This window comes from Camponotus vicinus, unplaced genomic scaffold (assembly GCF_025532165.1).
Source record: "Camponotus vicinus isolate PSW18456_S1 unplaced genomic scaffold, iyCamVici1.0 SCAF_4, whole genome shotgun sequence".
Taxonomy (NCBI): Eukaryota; Metazoa; Arthropoda; class Insecta; order Hymenoptera; family Formicidae; genus Camponotus; species Camponotus vicinus.
Window position 1 is genome coordinate 17,942,272 of NW_028141976.1, and position 23,078 is coordinate 17,965,349.

The 23,078-nt window shown below is 39.7% G+C and overlaps 2 long non-coding RNA genes across 2 annotated transcripts in view; one reads left to right on the forward strand and one right to left on the reverse strand.

The window, feature by feature from the left end:
* The window catches only part of LOC145970900 (uncharacterized), a 113,841-nt gene that overhangs the window by 67,452 nt on the left and 23,311 nt on the right, over positions 1-23,078 (forward strand). The window contains exon 3 of the long non-coding RNA XR_014438666.1: positions 7,010-7,157. This is a non-coding gene — a long non-coding RNA (uncharacterized LOC145970900). The remainder of the gene's footprint in view (positions 1-7,009; positions 7,158-23,078) is intronic.
* LOC145970898 (uncharacterized) overlaps positions 1-23,078 on the reverse strand; it is a 161,010-nt gene that overhangs the window by 36,057 nt on the left and 101,875 nt on the right. The window lies entirely within an intron of this gene.

Genomic DNA, 23,078 nt, shown 5'->3' on the forward strand with positions numbered 1-23,078 from the left:
TAATAATTTAATTATTTAATAATTCAATTTTTTATTAATTTGCAAATATGCAATTTTGAAGGTTCTTGTTCACGCGTTAAGGTCGTGCGCCGTTCTATCCGGCACCTGACGTGTGATTATTTGACCATTATACAGTCGAGGGTTCGAAACCAGATCTAACAATCATCATCGCGTAGAACACGACCGACCGATCGGTGCCAAATTCGTAGGGGCAACAGTACTTTCCGAATGCCGATTAACATAAATTATCCACGGTCAAGGTGACCGGACACGAGGCCCTCTTATTTCCTTGGTGCAGTCTTCGATCGCTAATGTCATACATTCGATTCTCTAAAGGCGTTAACAGCGGCGCCGCAAGGTGCCGATTGCAAGAATCAGCGACGGAAGCCCCGCGATCAGCATCCGAATGAGCATAATATACTCTCATATTTCTCGCCTTAATCACATTTAAATGCTTCCTTTGGCTACATTCTTGTCTGGCTGATTTCGGGATTGGACGTATCAATTTTACGTCCTAGTTTAAGAAGTTGACGAGGTTTGAGTCTGAATTGGTTTAAGGCAATGCAGAGATTTTTAAATATTGAAAAACTTTCACGATAACTTCTTAATCGCTAATGTAATCTCCACTCGTCTTATGGAACATTAAATATTTTATATAAATTACATAGCATTCGTATGTACACACATGCACACAAAAAAAATAATCCGCTATGAAAAACGAAGACAAATTTGGTCAGATAATCGATAAATTCGGCAAATTAATGGCGAATGTTGAGATCGAAATGGGTCAATTTGAACACGATTGGCCTCCGCGATTATTAAAGGCTGCCTCATAATTTTCAACGAGCGGTCGATAATCCGTACATTAGCTGGTGAAATCGCGGCGAAAGTCGGTGCTCGAATTATCAAGAATTAGCTCTGAATTAATACGATACTTGGCGTTGTTCCATGTTTGGTTTTATACCAGCTCATTCGTAAATCGCGTGATAATCGCTTAACGAATTGCCACCACACCAAATTGTATTTCTCGTCATAAATTTTTACGGAACCCGTGTCGACTTGTTTTCGTGCTTCTTTATAAATCTATCTTTCGCATCTTCTTGTTTTTACGACGCGTATAATACGTGTTTTTCGTACTGCTAATTATTATCATGTTTGCATTTTTTGTGTCTCATATATGTCGAATCCTCTTTACGCTAGCATACAATCTTCATGGTTGCATTCTGCATAATATGCCCAAAAAATTAATCGTTCAAAAATAATATTCAAAAAATCTTATATAATTATAACAAGGTCCGACAATCTAACGAAATCCTCGTGACATCGCAATTTATCGCCTTTATTCAGCGTATAAATAATATAATATTTCAAAATATCGCATGTAAACGTCCACTTTGCAACGTAAACGTGACGAACACGCTATTCATTAATTATGCTAACAACGCGATGCGTTGCTTGGTCGGTCACGAGACGACCATAATTTCTGGCCGGATTGAGCCGTCAGCGAAAATGCAATATTTTACCGAGATGGCGACCGATAGGTATCCCATCAGCGGCGGAATACTAAACAGCTTATGGACGATCCCCGTTAGAATCCGAGGAGAGGCAGCTCCGAAATTCACCTGCGTATCTCCATCTCGATGCCCGTCGACTTTTCGCGTTACTCGCGTCAGCTCTCGCTCATCAGAGATTTCCGATCTGCTTTTACCGGATTTGCTTTCCCGAAGATACCGGATCTACTATTCATTCAGTTCGTTAAAGTCGCGAGACACCATCTTTCTAATCTGTCTGCGAATCTCGAAGACTCCTTTTGTGACGGTTTTCTTTAGATATTCTCGCGATAATCAAGGAAATTTTATTCATGCGCAAAAAACAAATTTTTACCTGAATAATTGAAACGTTTGTTTGCATATTGTATCCTTTTTTTCCTCCAGTTGTCCCGATTGCATAACGCGGTTGGTCAGATCCAAATTCCGCGAACGATCTTCGTGCTGCTTTATTCTGCACTAACATGAACCTGCAAGCGAATCGGAATGCCGAGCGTTTCGAGAACACGAAACATGGCCACGACAAAGCCTTCGTGCTCGTTATACGCTTCTGGAATAAAATGTATGTTCAGAAGCAGGCCATCTCTCTTAAAGCGGCCAAGCATTGTTCGGTCCTTCGATGCTAAGGACAAGCTTAAATCTCGCGTAATGTACCTCGTGCACAAAAGTACACGACTCCCGGATATTCGTGTTTGAAACATTATAGCACAAGCGGATTTCAAAATGAATCAATGGCGTTCTCAATATTGTTTTAGGAAAAATGCAATACGTTATTTTTAAACATTGCGTTAGAAGTGTGAAATTTTCTGTGGGTTTGCAATTCCTTTCTGCGGTGCGCAAAATACAAGATGTTCGACTTTCGGCACAGCTGGCGGAGATCACAGGTCTATCTGGGATGATCTGTGGGCTGGGAGATCCGACAGTGGGATCGAGATCGAGATGAGATACCGGCGGAAACCCCGTGGATTATGCTTGTATGGCGTCGCTGTTGTACGACCGCGTTAAAAGTTCGCCATTGTGGCAGTCATTGTATAGCCTGTCGTCGAATGCATTTGGAAGAAAAATATTTTGCCTTCTTTTTCTCATAATACGAGCCTTCCATGTTTTCACCGCGTTAACGTTGTCGAACAATTTTGTGTCGACAGTTATAAAATATTGTCTATGCGAGAATATGATTGTTCTAATGAGAAACTCTTAGAAATGCTAATTTTTTAAATAAAAATGTATGATATTGTTTTTTACATGCTCTCTAAAAGTGAATCAGCGTATTATCACTGAAAAACAGTAAATAGTCACTTATTACAGCAGTTATAAGTACAGCACTGTAAATGAGTGATATTTTATTGAAAGAATCAGTTAATAATTTTGACTGTTTCAATCAGTAATATTTCTCAATATTAGTAATATTTCTTTCGTTATTGTCAGTAATATTAAACTACAATTCATCTCTCTATCTGTTTCATATAAACTTAAAAATTTTATTTATATTTACTAAATATTTATTATATTAAAAATTTTATTTTATTTATATATTACATGCATATTGAACTTGTTATTTTAAATAGATAACGAACGAATAATTTTCATTAAGTCGCCAGACATTTATTTGTCCGACTTATAAAGATCGATTTAATATCTGAAGCCTCTCTATTGAGATTGTATCAGAAATTAAATCGAAGTAATACTTCTAATTTTAAATGTCGCTCTTTGCAAACTTTATATAATTCTTATGACTAAAATTAAATACGAGAGAGATAGCGATCGTAGCGGTAAACGAACGAACTAGCAATTACTGGTTTTACAGTGAAATTTACTGGTTTTACAGTGAATTTGATTTAAACTGACCATAATCAGTGAGATATAAGATAAAATAACAAAAAAGTAAGCGTTTCCACTGAAGATCAGTAAAATACTCACTGATTCTCAGTGAAATCTTATTTTACTATTTAAATTAGTGATATTTTCACTGATTCACTTTTAGAGAGTGGAACCTTTAACTAAATTATTTATATTTTATATTTTATATTATTTATATTTTATATTACACTTTATTAATACATATCCATGGTTGATACACTAGGAATCGTATTATTCTATACAGAAAAATATTAATGATTAAAGTGTATTTTATTTTTATCATATAAATATATAATTAATAATATTATAAATATTATAATGATACATATAATTAATTATACATATATATGCTGAAAAATACATCTGGCATCAACTTGAACATATTAATCTCTTGTGCGGTTACATTTCCGCCCTCTTTAAAACTTTTATGGTCGACACTAAAGATATCCATTCCGTAGGTTTAAATTTCCTGGCTCAGGGAAACTTGCTGGAAATCGGCGGTTTTATTTTCTCGCGTAAAATAGTTCATCCAGAGAAGCGACTCGTCTGAACGGATATCTTTTTACGACTCGTTCTACGTGCCGTGTCGTGGAGGAGATTTCGAGTTTTAATTGCCTTTTCGAGGAAATGCACGTCTCAAGTTGCCGACCCAAGCCATGAGTTGGCGCTCTTTTGGAGATTTTTCGGCATGATTCAATACTCAAATTTCCTGGAGCGTTTGTGGAAACGAACAGAATTTTAGAGCGCAAATTTGGATTTTTTAAAAATATTAACTTATATCTCTATCAATCTCTCAAGAAATTATTATTTACGACGTTGATGACATAACGTGTCTTTCCTGATTTATTTCTTTCATTTAAGATCCTCGGAAAATGTATAAAATGATTGAAAAAAAGGAGCTGAAAATTGGTCTCGATCTTGTATCTCGGTCGGCGCAAAACAACTTCCCTATCCGCGTTTCTTCCGCATTTCTTACCGAATACAATCTAAGTACAGACTGGCGCGTTAGCAATTAGTCTTCGTACAATCCCGCTTGTTATCCCGTGAGATATCTGATCGCGGATCGTGGCTTGCGCGCGTTGTACATCTTTATCGTCAACGAGATCAAATTATCCGTGAAAGGGCGGATACAGCCGAGCAACTCCAGAAATCAGTACACGGTTATCCGCGCTTCCGACGAAATCCAATATGTTCCAAAGATCGTCGTAGCGATTATACGTTCCAATCACCAGACCGGCACAATATTGCCTTTTATTTCTATTTTGTGGAGTAAACGTGAAACTGGCAACGAATAGCTTGCAATGTGTCAAGATCTAAGATCAATTACGTAAACTTTTTATATTTAAAATTTTTAAATATTACATATATAACATCAGTGTAAGTAATCGCTATGAGATATTAAAAATATGAAATTTGAAGTCTACGAGATGGACCACTTTGTATATATCTTTCTTGCGGTAAGAGAAACGAGTTGCTAATTCAAACAGAACGGGAGAGACTGACATAAACAGCGATGAGGACAATCGTCAACAGGTTCAGAGATCTGCGAGTCGCAGACGTTCATAAGATAGCGAAAGACGTCTATGGCTCCGCAAGCTATATCTCGCAACTCTATAGTGACTATCTCAGATGCTTATCTCGCTGGAAGCGTAGGTGTTTCAATGACGTGACCGATCACGTTGCCGAACAATCGGATAGCATACTCGACGTCGCGACAGTTCGCCTTGGCTAACTCTTATGCTCTTTGAATGTCGATCTCTCTTGTTAGAATGGAGGGATAAATATCAAAATAAGATTATATACATATATACGAATAAAAATAAAATTCTAAGAAATTTTTACTTGTGTGTAAACTCATTTAATTCTATAATAGTCTCTTCAATGTACAATCGCGCGTGGCAAGTATGTATTTTCATCTCTTTTGATTTATAAAATAATAGGCGATGCGACACAATGAGATTTTATTCTCGACCTTGTACGTTTGAAAGAATGAAGAGAATATTTCTGCGCCTCAAAGAGCATCTTTGCGATCCTCCGACGAGGAAGATGTCAGCGTAGACGATGTCAACATTCGTTTCCCGGATAAATTTGCTGTAAGCGCGGTTTATTGTAAACTATCAAGGTTCACCAGCTGCTCGTAATCCAGGCCCGCCGCCTACTCTCTGGTCGAGGTCTCTTCGCGGTGAAAAGAGGGGCCGTTTATCGCGATCCTATCTGCGATCGGCCGATGCGATATTTCTAACAGGCCCCTGGGTCCTAGTACGTACCATAGATCTCGACAGATAAGGTCTGCGGCGCTCGCGGGCCCCACCAGGGGGGCCTGTCCATTGTATCGCGTGTCTTACGTTCGCTCGACTGCATTTTTACCTACGAATGACCTGGGACACCTCGCCACCTGGGTCATTGACGATTGCCTTTGATCAATTAGATAGTTTCGCAATGGCTATCATGTTTTCTATATTAATCGATTTTATTGCATTTCAAGCGTCTTTTCCCTACCTGTCGCATTGTCTGAAAGTTCTGTAGCAATATAAACGATTTTTTAAAATTGATTTTATCGCTAATGTTATATTCGTTATTAGTAATAAAAATAATTACATATTTTCTAAAGACTTTTTGAGATGACAAGAAATTGAAAAACTTTCTAGAAATCTGAAATTTTTTAATAATAATAAGAAATATATTATAAGGAGAGAGAGAGAAGAGAGAAATATATGCTTATTCTGATGCAATTCTTCTTTTACGTTGATGTTTCTTTCGATCATTTTTACCACTTCCTCTCCTTTTCTTTCACCTTCATGTTCTTTCGGCGTCGCATCCTGTGATTACAGCCGAATTCGGCGTCAGGAATATCTGTTTCACGTGTGTGATGAGAACGCGCGGTTCTTATTATCGAAATAATAATACATATTAATTGTCGAACTACCGGTAGGGGGCCTGTCTCGTGCGAGTCATTCCGCTTAATACGCATTCGATTTCGACGCGGGTTGACCTGCGTAGACCAACTACAGAATCGTGTTGCCATTAGGCCGCGCGTTAATTACAGAGATCGCATTCATTACCAGGCGGCCTCTGGCATATTAGTCCTTTGACATCGCGCTAGGAACCGCGTTTCATCTCGCCGAGATATTAATTTTCACCGGCGCGATGCCCACATACCAACCGCAGTCTTCTCCAAAATCGGCCGCTCCCTAACGGGAAACGGGATGACTAAACGCGTCGGGAAATAAAGTAACATGAGTAACAGAATATAAATACCACCTTCTGAATTATTATCGTCTTATGCGGCTTCTTATTACCGGCTGTTATTTATGAAATTATTTTCGCAGCCTGTCAATACATTTTTGTGCTTCTCGCAACGATTTCGATGCTATTCTGTGAACAAAAACGAGCTTACTTATAATATACGAAAGCTAAATCGTTTTTTCACTTCACACACGTAAAGACATAAAATTTTATTAAAGCCGCATCGCGAAAATGCTGACAATAAAAATTTGAAAAATCTAAATCTTCGAATAATATAATTTCGCTGTATAAAAATTTGTAATTTTTGTAGAACATTGTATTAAGCATGTCTGGAATAATAATGAATTGAATGTTTTCAGATTTGGTCTGGCAGTGCTACGAGAAACTCTCATTCTGAATCCGAGGAATATTAGCAATTCAGATGAATATGACGGACCAGCATTAAAAGATCAAGTACGTGACACGGTTGCTGTGACGGTTGCGCGTGAGACGGTACGAATTATCATGGTAAGTAATCATTACCTAGATCCAATTGCGTTAATATCCAACCTGCGTGTCTCTGCGACGCGAAACACATTCCGGCACGCAAAGCTTCAATTTCTAGCTCTCTCTGTGTTTCTTCACTTTATAATTCTACTCCGTTTCATTTTTCATTTTCCTCTTATTGGGATCCCCTTAATAATAAATAAGCTATTTCGCTAACAACGATTCGACTTGGATAAAATAACTAGCTTCGACTATGCGGATTTTTTGCATTAAAATTGCGGATTTTAAATGTCCATTAAAATGTCGACTGATGATTTCAATCTACGAGTATCGCTCTCTAAACGCGATTAAAACAAGAGATAAATTTTATCTATCATAATCGAGAGAATGCTATTGGGAATCCGAATGTGATTGATTATAGCATGGCTTTCTATACAGTAGTTTTATTATATAATACAAGTTTATAGCACAATTTATATCTTTAAATATTTTCTACTTTTATTGTTTGTATTAGCATAGTGTCTCATGTCAGATCATTTATAAATCATACAGCGGTATGACAAGTTTCCAGGAAATTTCCGGCGCGACTGTCTAAGTGATTTCGAAATTGCGGCACGCGAAGGTGGCAACAAGTGATAAGAAGGCGCAATTTTGAGACCAGGTGTCTGTCACAATTTATCGTTTGCTGATCGTCGAAAATTATATGTCGAGCTAATCCGGTTCTTCGCAACAGCCGCATCAATCCCGCAGATACCTAAGATTATAGCTGGCTTTCTTACGCCTTGCGATCTCAAGAGTGCCTATAACAAATCCATTACCAGAGTAATTCCACGTGTTGCAAACCGTCCGACATTCATTCTCGGCGGCACGATATCGATCGTCCAGTTACCCCCGAGGTGCCGATAGCAAACGCGTAGTACGTGTATCTTCTTATTGAAGTCCTTATGTTATCGATTATCGGCGATACCAGGTGCGCGCCATGATAGAAACTTAGAAATGAATCGGTAGATAGATACTTCTGCCCGATGTTTGCGAAATTGAATCCGCACGCTTCATCTTTCTAACATAATATCCGATCTAGTTACCGATGATTAATGCGGTCAGAATAACCGCGATCATTTTCTGAAATTGATGACGTTGTACTAGAGATGAACAGGTGAATTGTGGTTCGCATCATTGAGATTTGAGCGAGTCGAGCGATAACATACGCGAAGCGTTGAATGTACTTTGGGAAAATTACTATGTTTTAGTTAATATTGCTTATTATGTGCAATGATACAATACTAATATATATGTATATACATATTTTTCTTTGTTTATTTTTTCCGTAAAATATTTTTGTGAGTTCTACGATTTCTTCTCTTTTTCTCATGTATTTTCTTCAAAAAATAATACGTTATATAAATCTTTTTCTCTGATTTATGCGTTTCTAAAAAGATTTTCCGTGGCTCACAAGACCATTAAATACATTTGTCAATACATTTGTCAGTACATTTTGCAAGTGTATCTTATCTTTTTTCTAAATCTTATTGCTTTCTAACAAAAGAATATTTCTCCGAAGGAGAAACTATGTTTTTAATCTTCGTCAAGGCTTCATTGTTTCTTCTGAGAATCTATGAATTCTATGGACAAGCACGTTTCTAGAACCATAGAAAATTGCCAAGGATAAATTATACCTAAGTCGCTAATAAATGATGCTTATTGAGAAAACTGGACAAAAAGGGAATTTTATCTTTATTTTCCTGTGCTGTAAATTTAGGTGACGTTACTTTAAATGTATAACGACCGAATTTTGAACAGTTCAAAAATATCGACCGAAATTGTGCAAAAATATTTCAGTTCTTACTTTCCTCGACATCTATAGATATTTTTAAATTAATTTACTCTTATAATATTCGTGATATGAGAAAAAAAGATAATGGAATATTCGACAAAAGCTGAGAAGTAATCTTTGCATTTATCATCTTGTTAAAATGTACAAAAATTCGTGTTACTGGCAACAAATATTACTCAATTTTCTTGTAAAGCTGTTGATAATTCCGCCTGGTAAGCGCTGATACCTGCCACTTATACGATGCAGATTATTGCGCTGACTAAAAAGCGTCGCGCGGTTCTCGTTTGGAATATGATCGAGTATCCGACATGCCATGCGGTTCCTCGGAGAAGCGAGAAGGGCCCGGCGCGATTTAGGAAGGTGGGCAAATTAATGACATCGGCTCGTGCAAAAGTCGATTCGGACCGGTCGCGGCGGCGGGAGGGAGGGAAAAGGGAAACCGGATTGGCGGCGTGTTGGTTCAATTTCGGGGCTGCCGATAGACGGTCCGAGAGGCGTACAATTAGCCCTCGTTTAGGGCGTTTAGGGGCCCGCTTATCGCCGCCATTACTGTTATTATCGACTTATTACTCGGGGCATCACCATCGGTCCTCGGAATCGCATATCAGCCCGCAAACCGCTCCGTGTCTCGCGTGGATGCGATAGAATGTGTCGGGAGTGCGAGGAAGCTGCGAGGACGCGCCGCAGAAGTGTACTAGCCGCTGGGGAACAGGATCTGACAGATTGTAACGCGGCGTTATGTAGGAGATCAGTGCAGTGGGTAATTCAGTCGGTAGGACGTCGCCAAAGGGCCGGCAGCGAAGAGTTTACGAGAGCAGGTGCGAGCGCGCGCGTCTCTCTCGCGTCTGTTATTTATATGCCGCCACCTTGGAATGTCGCTAATTTAGGTTGCAACAGGTTGATACGGCAATTTGTACTCGCGCATTATATAGAGTACGCGCTGCTGAATAATAATTAATTTGCACTTACTTCTCTAGAATGGAATAACTCTGTTATACCCGCTAATATATACGTGCCTCGCCCCTTATTCGAATTTTTACCAACGCTTTTTTCGACAGCTGCGAGATTGGCCAAATCAATCGGGTGGAGGATGTTTTCTGGACGCGATAAAAAGATATCCTCCTCTCAACCATGGTGATGGAATTCATTTTCAACGGCGCGATAAAATAACGTGAACGCACGTCGCCATTTCGTGCCGCGCCTTCTGGTTTGGCGTGAGCATCTTAATCCACGCTAATGAACGACTCTCATTTATTCAAGGAACGTGTTTGTGGCCATACCCACGTTAATATACGATCGCCTGGCGTATCTTGACAAAAAACCTGCCACATAGAAGATTGGCTAAAAAACGTTGTACGTTTTAAATAAATGCAACTTCATATGTTCGAATCGTTGTAAACTTGAAATAAACGTGTTAAGTATCGAAGCACACTTTCACTTAGAAGGCGATCAGAGAGTTTTGGAATCCTCGATATTTTATGTTTATGCTCACATTAGTATACGTTGAGTAATTTTAAACATAAAATATAGGCAAACTATTTAGTCTACCTACCATGTGTTTCCTTTTCTTTATACTTATGTTTGCTGCTTTCGAAAGTTTAGGTAGAATAACTTTAACGGTGTTCAATGTCGAATGTTTCTACTAGCGATTACGGATGAAAAATTGGATGGCACCAACAGAAACCGAAAGCGAATAATTACAAGAAGATTAATCTTTCTTTCGCAGGTGTGCTCGCCTCTTGCCGCCTTAACGAGCCGAATGAATCATAGGTATAAGCATATGTCAATGTGTTGCGACGCTTTCGAGTCGGCTCGACAATAAAATCGAATTAGGAATTTTCATTAGGAATTTTTCATCAACTTTGACATTTTTATTGGCGTTTCATAAAACGGTATACATGACAAATTTAATTTGTGCTCATTGCCCGTAAACTAAGTTACATCTATCCCCATTAATTTTAAAATACATTTACATTGAATCCGAAACAAATTTGGCTGTCTTTCGAATATATAAAATGAATATTTTAAATGTCAAATCTAATTTTTATCTTGATAATACTGTATGCCTGGTGGTTTCTTAATTTATGATAATTTGCGCTGTCGTTATTATGATAATTGTCGTCATTTGTCTTTCAAATAAGACGAGATTAAGCTAACTAAATTATCGTCTTAGAATTCAGCGTGGTTTAACGAATAGACATTTCGACGAAGAAGCAAAATAAAATCATCAAACCACATCAGGCCACAAACGGGAATTCGCATGCAGACGTATTAACGTGCACAGACTATTTCGTGGCCTGTATTTTCGACGACCGTTTCTTTAATAGCATCTCAGAAACCATTCACGAAGCACGCCTGCCGAAATTCCACATTGTCTACGCCGCCATTGTGTCGTATCGCCAGATCTGTCGTTATGAAAATCGTCTCTCCGACATCGTTTCTTCAAGTACGGTCGCGCCTCTTCTATTTTTCTACGCGCATAGGATTTCAGCGCGGCACAATAGCATCGATAGACACGCCATCGGCCTATTAACATAGTAATAGCGCATTTAGACCGTCGGGACCATCGAATGCAGCCGCTGAAGTCATCTCCGATCTACGGCGAGATTCCGTCGCCGCGGCCAAGTGTATAAGTGTACCAGGATGTAGCGGTCGCAGCCGTTAGGACGATTTAGATGATTACCCCGATGAACCCCAGCGCACGTAACGTGGCGTGACTATCGCACGTGACCAGAGCACTGCACACAATGGCGAGCCCCTAATCGGTTTCTTCGAAAAAAGAAAGTAACGCGGGGGGACTCTGAAGCCCTTTCTATTACAATAAAGAGGGCCCGCGTGCATTCTGACGCAAGCCACGCGACCGAAAATTGTATCAACGTTCTCGTGTCGGCTTTCATAAAGGACAATCTCTGCAGGAGAGTTGGGAAAATTTTTTATATTTGTAAAAAATGTTAAAATTACTAAATTATTTTTATGATTAAATTAATATATAAAATTTTAAAGAAATAAAATTAATAAAAAATTAGTAAAATATCGGTAGAAATTATTATATTACATATTCTGGGAATAAATCAAAGGAGAGCTTAAGTGTAATCTCTTTGACTTCAGCTTGATTGTCTTTGGACATGTAAGATATGAGACAAGAGGAGATTTTCGTCGTACATACATACTCTCCCTCGAGGGATTAAATTTTAAGCTGCGGGATATATTTCCCATGAGATCTTGTGTAACCAACATACACGAAGAAGAGCATTAACAACCCGAAATATAACCGACAATGTCAGAGAGACGGATTATATCGCATCACGTTATTCTGGAAAGCGCCTCGAAGCTACGTCGAGGTTATGCGAGGCAGTTTCTTGGTTTATGTCCGTGGTTTATACCTGCACTTAAAAGCTGCCTGAATGTCCGGGCCTGAGTATCCTCAAGATTCGTCGGATCGACAGTCGGTGTTCTTTACACCTCGTTGTTTCTCGCAAATTCACGTGGCTCGGCGTATTAAATCATCTGGCAGACAGACGCCGTGTTATAAAGGTCGCCGTGAAACGTTCCTATTCGAGAAACTAGCTGATGCATCGGTGCAATGATGTATCTGGCAAAACTACAGGGGCAAATAAAAAGTAAAAAGTTTCTCAAAAATAAAGTTTCGATATTTCATATAAATTTTTAAAATTTCTCAAAAATAAAATTTTCCTTTATTGTTTCGAAGCAAATGGAAATGGTAATGCATTTATTCTCTCGATGAAAAAATTGAAGACCGCAACCGCTCGTTATAATTTTTAAATTTCCTCTTGGGATATTTCGAACACTTTTATTAACGAGGATATCGAAATTCATATTCGATTCGGGTGGTAATTCAATTTTTACAACGCTGGCAGTGCAAAATTATTGTCGCTTGTAATTTCGAGATATAACCGTGCATTACGAAGCAATTGTCGAATTTCAAGCATTAAGGCAAATGCAGGATTATTACTGAGAGAGATATCAAAATTGCAGTCTCGGATAGGTGTCAATGTAGTCGTAGTAAGTGAATCGCTCAGAGGCACCGCAATCGGCAATATTTTATGTGTGTATCGAGAGCGATTCACTTTAGTTATCGAGCTGTTCGTTTTTTATAACATCGCATTTTCGTCCCTTTAAATTGGTATTAAAATCTCGCCGATCTTATTTGCGAAAATTGACATTAAATAACCTCGAGAAAAAAAGCGCGATAATAAAGCAGACAGCATAAACTTTTGCATCATACAACTTACGCAATTTATTTCGGCAATTAAGATGAATAGCTACGATTCTTGAAAATGAAATTGTCATTACTATAAAAATTAATTAATACACACATAAAAAAATAAGTGTCAAATCAAAACTTATATACTTAAACTAACGCGTTCATTGTTTCGTATATACGCAACAATTTATAATCTTCTTAGAAGAATTTAATAATTTTAAATTTCAACAATATTATAGTCTTATTTTAATATTGTAATTGTCACTTCAAGAATATATAATTATTTAATTCTACTTTAAGAAAATTATAATCCTTGATTTAAAAATGTTATTTTCTATCTAACATTGTTTCTTTTCCATTCAAGGAAATTAAATCTTAAATCATACGAATATATTTTTCTCGATTGAATTATATAAAATGGCTTCATTCAAGTAAGCAATTATTCAAGCAATTATATTTTTCTTTAATTAACGCAATATAATCTCATTTCAAGATTTCCATGTTAAAACTAAATATATTTTCAAAATAAGAATGTCCTTTTTTTCTGTGTAATTATCATAAAAATTAATTATACGAATTTTGTGTCACAATCTGGATCTTGTCTCAAACAAAAAGACGCAATTCTAATTACTGATGAAAGACTATATTTTTTTATATCGCCACAATATTAAGATCGTGGTATCGTTTTCATCAAGATTTCACGCTACATCGCTCACAAAATTCGAGGAATAAATTCTTCGTTGAATAATATGTACAGCGATGCAAAAACATCGCCAAATGCCACGTTTAGCAATCTGAGAATCCAATTGTAGAGAGCGAACGATTTTTTTACGATACTCATCAATTGCATCACGACGAGGGTACGAATTTACGAGCATAAAGGCAAATGAAGCTGTGAAAGTGATACTTGGTACCTGTACCTGTACGTCATGAGCGCCGAGAGATTTTCGAGGGATACCTCTCGTCGAATTTCGCTAACGAGGGTATCAAAATTGCTGCGGCTCGCGTTGATTTCAACGGGCCTAAGTATTCCAGAGGGCCGATATGCCAAAGGCGCCTTTCGCCGACGCCGAAATCATTCGCGCACGTTCGTTCTCTCGTTGAACGAAAGACGAATCACGCTTTCGCTCTCCCTTTATTCTCGACTCTGCTGGATCAAGAGAGGAAAAGATCACGCGCAATCATCCTCGGCCAAAGTCGTGTCGAACCGAGCCGAGCGGAGCTCGGATCATTCGCACATTTACAAACCGACTGGGCGAACGGCGTGAAAATTACAGGCGCGAGACGCTCTCTCTTGACTTGTCTTGTCCGCTGGGCACGGCCCTAGAGGAGACGGGAAGATTGCGGCCACTAAACTCGCGTGGGCCTCATCGAGAGAAACGTTATTCCCGAGGTTCCACATACAGGTGTGCGCGCACGAAGGGCACAGATGCGAGACGCGTGTACGTGGGCACCGTTAAAAATGCGTGAAACACGCTGGCGGGAGGCTTCTCGATTAGTCTCCATTAGGACCGGTGCCTACTTGCCACTTAGGCTTGCTCGGACTTCGGGTCTGACTCGCGCGCTTAGAAAAGGCCGATCGTATCGCGTTCATGATTCGCGCGATGCATAGTGTACTGCTGTTCTGGCGATTCTTAGCGTTGATTTATAAATCGATATGATCGATCTTGTTTGGCTAGCTTGATCGGCTGGAAATTGGAGGGATACAAAATCGATAGCGTAATTATGTTGCGAATAAACATCTAATTAATTACTAGATGCTGAGGTATTGATTTCAATTTAAATATTATTGATCATACAATATAGAAGAGCAAACGCAGCTAATGATGTATATAAAAAAAGATATACGTATGAAATAATAATTATTAGTAAATTAGTAAAATATAAATTTAAGAAAAAATATTATTTTTTGAGATGCAAGATAGAAGAAATATTGCCGATAAAATAATATAAAAATATAATAATAAAAATATCGTAGAATTAAAGTACATGAATAAAACTTGTTATGAACGCGTAACTTAAATGAGACGCATTTTATGCAATTGCTTGAATTTTTTCCAAACTGACAGATCAATTTCTGGTCGATCAGTCTACTGTTACAGCCATAAATATTAACAAAGACGCATTTCTCGTTGACTAATGAACCACCCTCGAGTCGTTGCTTGTCCTCTTTAACTTTTCATCTCGTGAGACAAGGCAGATCGAGTATCGAAGCACGAAACGCTTTCGAGGGTCCAATGACGAAGCGAAGACAATTTGTCAGCGAGAGCGCGGACCTTTCGAGGGCTCTCATGCTCCTTCATCAAAGTCTAGATATCACATTCTGCGCGATCCTACGAAAATATACTGAGAATAGTGGATCTCGATCAGTGACTCCTTGCAGTTTCCCCCAGATTAATGATCGCATTCATCCTCAAGTAGATCTTTCACAAAGCGAAAGGAAAACAGCAGGTTCTATACTGTAGGCTCTTCAGCGGTTCCCTTGTCCTTCTTCCCCACCATTGTCGATCCTGGTGATCCCAGCAGGTACTATTGTCCTTGACATGCTTCTTTCATTTGTGGTCGCGACTCACCTGCATTTTTCTTTGTGTCGCAAACAATGCAAGAAGATGACCGGACGAGTTCTCAAAGGATCCTTGCGGGATTCGCATAGTCTTGAAGTCAAGGAGGATGATTTTAGCATAAATTCGTCGGCTATTATTTTTTTGTGTAGATTTTCCCACCTTCCTTCTCTTTCCTTCTGTTCAAATATTAAATTCTTTTATTTTTATTAATTAAACTTCAAGTTTTGTTTACGTAAAATCGTGTGCGTTAAAATTTTTCAAAAATAAAGTAATTTTTCAAGTCTTCCGATTTAAATAGAAAAAAGTAAAGATCCGATTGTTAAGTGCAGAACAGATGGCTCGACGATATTTGCTTCCTTCTTCCATGCGTAAACACTTACGATCTTGGAAATGCGAAGATGTTAAAAGCACTAATAGAATAAAGTTCGACGCAAAACACACCATTCCATCCGCGCGAATGATTGCTTAAACGACATTCCAAAAATCCAACAACGAAATATTCATCTGTGCATTCAATTTGCGGACAAATTGTCGCGTTTAACGATTTCATTTAACGTCAGAATTTTGTATCTTGTAAATTTGGGCGAACGTGAAGCACGATCGTAAACTCGCGACAAATTCTATCTTCCTTTTCTTGATGTTTTTAGGGAGGAGAATAAAGTCGTCGAAGTGTTTATCCTCTCGTATTTCATGTGACGTTTTCGCAACATCGAGCTCCAACGATGTTTAGAGCGAAATTTTACGCACCGATAACCTTGTACTCATTAAAGCGCGAAATGAATTCGCTGAAGTCGCACACCATATACAGTTTATTCTCACTAGTGAGAAAAAAGGGAGAGAGAGAAAGCAGGATTTCATTGGTGCCAATTAAAGCAGTGCCTGGTAAACCTGGTAAAAGCTTTTCCTTAAATCTGTCAATGATACGAATCGACAAGAACGAAATGTGGCGAACGGATCCGCGCTCTCGACTCCTGCAGCCTGTCATCGACAGCTTGTTTTTTTCGTGAATTTCGTTCTATAACAACAAGCTCGCAAGGTCTCTGCGAAGCAGGTGAATCGTAAAAGCGAGAATAATGAAACGTATTTTAAATTCCTGTGGTACGCACGTCGCGCGCATTTCCTTCTTGTTTTATTTCATTCAAGTATCTCACGATCGTTTGTTTTCGCCGTCAGAATTCTCAGAATCCTTGGAGTCTAATCAGGAGATCAAAATTTATCAGAGTAAACACACATTTTTAGCGGTTCCTTAAGAATTATCGGGAGCCAGATTCCCTCGCAGCACAACGTTTTCGACATTATTATGAGTTCCTCAGATCTTCATCGTGCTCGACTTAACGAGCCGGACAAAAAGTAGCGGAGCGTTTCTCTAACGTGCGAAGGAACCTGTCGTCACACTTCCTTTCGAAACTTGTTTCATCAACCAGCTTCTATAAGAAAGATGGACAGATGGATAATTTATTTTATTCTAGGATAAAATTTTATAGATACAAAGAATACAATTAAGTAAAAAAATTAAGATAATAGTGAAAGACAAAGGGACGAATGCAAGAAAAATTATGTAAATAATAGAATAATAAACTAAAAAAGGACAAGGAAAGAGAGGAAAGAAAAGGTTTCAACTTGGAACGCGAGACCGTAAAAATTCTTTTGTGCGGCACCTCCACGTCGTGCGTGCGCGTGTGTTCTTATTAGGTTACAACCCTTCTTTCCTCGGTGCCCAGGGTACGCAGAAGAGTCGTAAATTCGCTGTAAACGTTTCTAAACGGTCTCGCGGTTTTACGATGAACCTGGAACAAGCCTCGCGCCGCGTCGAACCGGTGCGAATGTTTACTCGCAACGGTGGAAATTTTTATCGTGTCCCGGCGGTAACGAGAAACCTTTCGGCAACGATTTTTCGACCTCGCGCACTCTTAAGGAAGTGCACGCCGCACATTTATTATGTATTCGGCGCCTCGTGGACATTTATTTTCGCGTCTGTTTTGCATCGCAGTTTGCTTCGACACGTGTGCCGCAGAATCGATTTGTTTGCGTCATTTTATCCTCCCTTTTTCTGTCCTCCTTCAAGTCAGCTGGATTTATCGCGCTGAGCCACGTGGAATAAATTTGCAAGATGAGTAGCGATTGAAAAATTCATTGGTTTTTCGTAATCGCGTTCCTAAATATCACAGATCGCTCCACCGAATCTAATTTAAAGAAACGCGTAAAAGAGGAGGGCGGCCGAGAGATAAAGAAGCTTAAACGTTTTTTATCTCGCTTTCTACGAAAATCCATCGAGTCCCTTCGTCACGTAGAAGCTCTCCACGCTCCTGCACATCGGGTTCCTCGTTTCCCCGAAACTCCTCTCCGTAACCAGTTTCTGACTCGCTTCCATTAGGCTGCTTAGCACGTAAACACAGCCGCTGATCTCGTTTAGAGAAGCACGACGACGATGGTAGTGTGTCGATCGTTAGAGCGGACGGGATCCTTTCATTCCTGCCTTTGCTCGTAGCATTGTCGGCAATTAGGCCGTCTGTTCGAAACATAATTAACGCTGCTGGCGTTAATCAGGCCGCGAAGGTGTCGAATGTGGTCCGTTCCAGTTCTTGAGTCGTTCTCGAGCGAGATAGGATAAGAGAAACGGTGATAGATTTACGAATCGGTTGTATCGGCCACGAGGAGGAAGGAGAATCAGGGCGCCTTCAGATCCGCGCCGAGAGGCCAATAATTGGCTCCCGGCTCGCGAGAATTCATTCCCGCCTTTATCGCGCTTCCTACCGCCGAATAAAACCTTAATTCTTTGGTGAAACAAGCGGTCGGATCGCGCCCCTCGGCACGAAATTTCGTGTTCGAGATGGATCGTGAGATTCCGTGTAGGTATTGCATGGCACTCGGCAACGAGCTAACGAGTGGCTATAACAAGCGTTTCTTTACGCGTGGAGGAGTATTCAGCGATTTTTCGGCGGAATCTCATGCATAGCGATACACGCGATACGCACTTGTTTATCGGCTTATACCAACATCATGTTATAAATTCGCAAAAAAGTGAAAAAGAAAGGAAAATGTTTTTCGACACGTATCTCATTATTCTTCGTTCACGGCGAATTATTTCCGCCAGATGCTTATATATTCATCTGTTTCTTTGTTTTAAAATAAAATACCTCTTTATATACCGCATCATCGTTGATTAAATATCCCTTGATAAAAATTTCTCTTAAAATTCTTAATAATTTCGCTCGATATTTAATTTTGATACAAGTGACTGTGTAGACCATATAAATGTCTCTTTTGTTGGGTAAACACATACCTAATAAATCACATAGATGCATTAATATTTTATTTCCTTGGTACTGTATTATTTAAACAAAGGTGTTACTGTTTATATCGATTACATTAAGCTCATGTACGCGGACATATTCGATCGGCAAAGATCGATCGTGTCTTGTATATTGCATTTTTATTCGCTATCTTTTTTTCCGTTTGAGGGGTCGACATTCAAAGCGATGAAAAACGCGCATAAAGCCGTATGCGTAGTCGGCGATTCGATTTTACGGACGGGCGTGCGACCGCGAAAGAAATTCGCGGACTCATGCATATACGAGAGGGCACAGAAGAGGGAGACTCGAGGGAGTAGCCTGCATGGTATCAATAGCTCGTCGAAAAACTGGTACAATCTTGCACGCCGTGATCACCATCATCAAGCCCTTCCCTCGCTGACTACCCTTTCGCTGTCGTATCGTTCGCATCACCTGGGCCTTTTTGCGCCTGGTCATTGTATTTGTGCGAGAGCGTGTCCGAAATATTAAGCCTGATATCCCGCGTCGCGTCGCTCTTAACATAAACCACCTGTGTACGCGTGTTATATGCTTCATGTGTACACTCTCATCGAGAGTACCGTTTAAATTGCCAAAGAAACGTCGGAATGTTGTCTTCATTTGCAAGTGGATATCAGTGTTTTTATATTCTCGCGTTTATTAATTATTTTATTCGATGAAAAAGCGCAGTCTTTAATTGATAATGGATGCATGTGTACGTATAACGCGCGCAATTATTTACGCGTCCCCTCTCTCGACTCAACAAGCAGTTGTTTGTAAATATTTTCAGCGCCGAGCTTTTTGATTAATTCCAGTAATAAAACACAAAGCGACCATGTATTAATACTTTTCAACGCGACTGCGTGAAGAATGCGATATACTCGTGTAAGCAAACGTGGTAAGAATTATGGAATTCTTCGGGATCGGAATGCTTAGAAATTAGTAAGTCAGTGCCAAGACGATGAAAATAACATGGAAAAGCTATTTGAAGAGCCAGAAAAAGATTAGCGTCTTTGGCCGCTAAAGATCGCCGCCAAGAAAGATTGTAGGAATTTATTCGAAATCCGAATCCATAAGATTCGAATCTGCCAGGGAGGTAAGATATGATAGAGCGAGCCCTTTAAATCGTTCGTGGATCGGCGAGAGTCCTCGCAGGGATCAAACGACGCCTGGAGGGCACTAGAGAAAGGGAGTGGCTGTGTCGGATCTAGGCTCAGATAAGAGAAAGGCACTACTGTGCTACCATATAGTAGAGATAGGATATCGTCGGGGAAACCATTACCCTTTAATAGCTCCTCCTATCGGTGAAGACTGCGCGAGAGAGCTACCTAGAAATTTAATTTTGGGGGTCGAGAGGGAGAAGGATTCTCTCCCCGAGGCGTCTTCACATTGTTCAATATTTTATATATCGATTATATTATAGCTCGTAAAGATTTAAAAGTAATTTATATGATTTTATGCATGAACGTCATTATAGAAAAGTTAGATTCCTATATTTTTTCTGAGATTACAAATATTTATTATCACAATACAATTTTTCATTTTTCCTTTCATTTTATTCGATCTCTGATTATTTTCCAAGATTTATACGTATACTTTTGCAATGATTTTGAGAGAAAACGGAAAGTGAGGAAGGCAAAAAAGAAAAGTACGCCAAGAAAAACGGAAGAATAAAAAGAGAGAGAAAAAAGAGAAAGATTTCTCAACTATCGACCGCTACCGAAATTGTGATAATGGACCAACACGGGATCCAATTAAGAAAGCGAGATGAGCTCTATCTGTCCGGCAGAAGTGACCAAGAGCCACATCATTATTCTTCGCGGATGGAACAGAAAACGTCAAGCGGTGGACGTGTCGTTAGATCATTAAAATACCACCTCGTGACAGCATACTGAAGAGCGGTGGTTCCCCCAAATTCCCCCCGAAATCTTGTTCATGGTGAAAGAGCTAGGGGTGATCCCAGATGCTCCTGATAAGAGTTTTTCTGACATTCATCGTTGTCAGAAACTGCGTGTCTTCACGGGATGCGTTATAATACAACTTTTAATGGCTAAAAGAAAATAGATTTCTTTTACATCACTATTTTTTTTGCATTCGATAAAAGAAAAATGTAAGAAAAATAAAACATGTGTTGAATATTAAACGAAATTATCTAAAAGATAATTTCAAAATTGCAAAAATATATTTTACGTTCGTAAAATTGTCGAAAAAATGTAATAGCATCCAACAGCTTCATTTAAGCACGATTAACGAAACAAATTTCAGCACGAGGCTGCGTCGCATGGCTTACCGATATTAAATACATGCGCGTCGATGACAGGTGGTCAGATTAAAGCATCGAGAGATTGAATGACTTTGGTGTATACCAGTAGCGATGGAACCCGATACAGCGGACGTTGAAAGGCAAAGTCCGCGATAATTTGGCATGCAACAGGGAATTCTATACACATGTTCTTCTATATCGAACGCTCATGCGAGCGCCAGCTGACACATTCGTCTAACTCGAACGGAAGATGCTTCGCATGATCGAGAAGATCTCAATTTACGCGTTCACCAAAGATAGAGCTATCACGTGTTAAATATTCATTCGTTTCGACACGTGGAATCGTTTGATTACTTCATACATTTTACTTTAACAAAATGTGTTTTATTCTAAATTATTAAATTAAAGATTTTAATTTAACATTTATTTGTGAATTACCACTGCGATTAATTTTATTTTTTATAACAATTATTAAAATCGCATGCGAGAGATGCTTCTTAGATCTTCCTATTAAAATCGCAACTCTGATCATCTAACTAGTTTGAACTGTCATACTATCTCTAATAAATAGACGGTAATTTTTTTTTCGTTTTTATCTAAAATACTTCGAGGGCACGACCTACGGTAGTTTAATTAAAGCGTCGCGTAAGATTAATTTATGAGAAAAGCAGCGGCCCATGAAAAAGCAACGGAAGCCAATTAGCCTAGAGCCACTTCATTCGGCCGCGGTGCCGTTATCGACTTCTCTCTCTTTTTTTCTTCTACTCTCTCCGTTATATTGAGACTACTCGTTTGTCCGAAACGCCCTTTTCTTTGTCGTAGCCTCATTATAATCCTCGGGAATGCTGTATACGGGCATGGCCTGACGATACAACGCGCCTTGTATACGAAATGGCTCTGATAATTAAGCGCTCTGATTACTCATGCCGCAGAATAGAACAACACGGTGTTGCGTGCGAGATGACTCTGTCGAAATAAGCCGGCGCGTTTGTGGCCCGGTCGACTCTCGTTCCAACGATCAGTCTCTCGTAACACTGATGTATGACTGTAGAGATTTGACGAGAGCGCGCCTGTTTAGGCGCCGAGAAAAATGCGCGGCGCGATGATAATGGGGCCTCGCGAAGGCATATTCTCGCCCGTCTAATTACACGAGGAATAATTTAAGCCGACGTCTTCCAACTTTATCTCGCGGAGCCCGGCTTTATAGACTCCCGAAATTTTATGGACTCGGCGAGAGACTTACTTTCGGAAATAAGGGCGTTCGACGACGCGCGTATTCGTTGTCGGATGTGCGGAGGCAATTTTCCATCGAGGCAGAAATTATGAACTTGTAAATATGCGAGCTCGAGACGAGGCTGGCTTAGCTCGCAGCGGCTACCTCTACCCACCACCCGGCTTTTTTCCCGTCGAAATCCGGCAAAGGCTAATTTGTCGGGATCATATACAACCGCTTGTAAAATAGAGCACTCCACCGGGAGTTGCCCGGAATACCAATGAGATGCGGGGCTTTGCGAGCCCGACGCCGTCAGCGGCTTCATGGGAACCGAGCAGCAGCAGCAGCAACAGCGAGCTCCCCGACTCGACCGAGGGACGGTGTGCTGGAAGCACAGCGACGCGATTGACACACACTCGCACAAACCGGGCTGGAGGATCGACAAGATCGAAGGATCGCCGCGTCGGTCCGAACCCGGCTGGTCGGCTGGTCCTTTATAAATCCGAAGCTGGCCGCAGCTGGCAATTTCAGGCCGTCTCCTCCTTCTGACGCG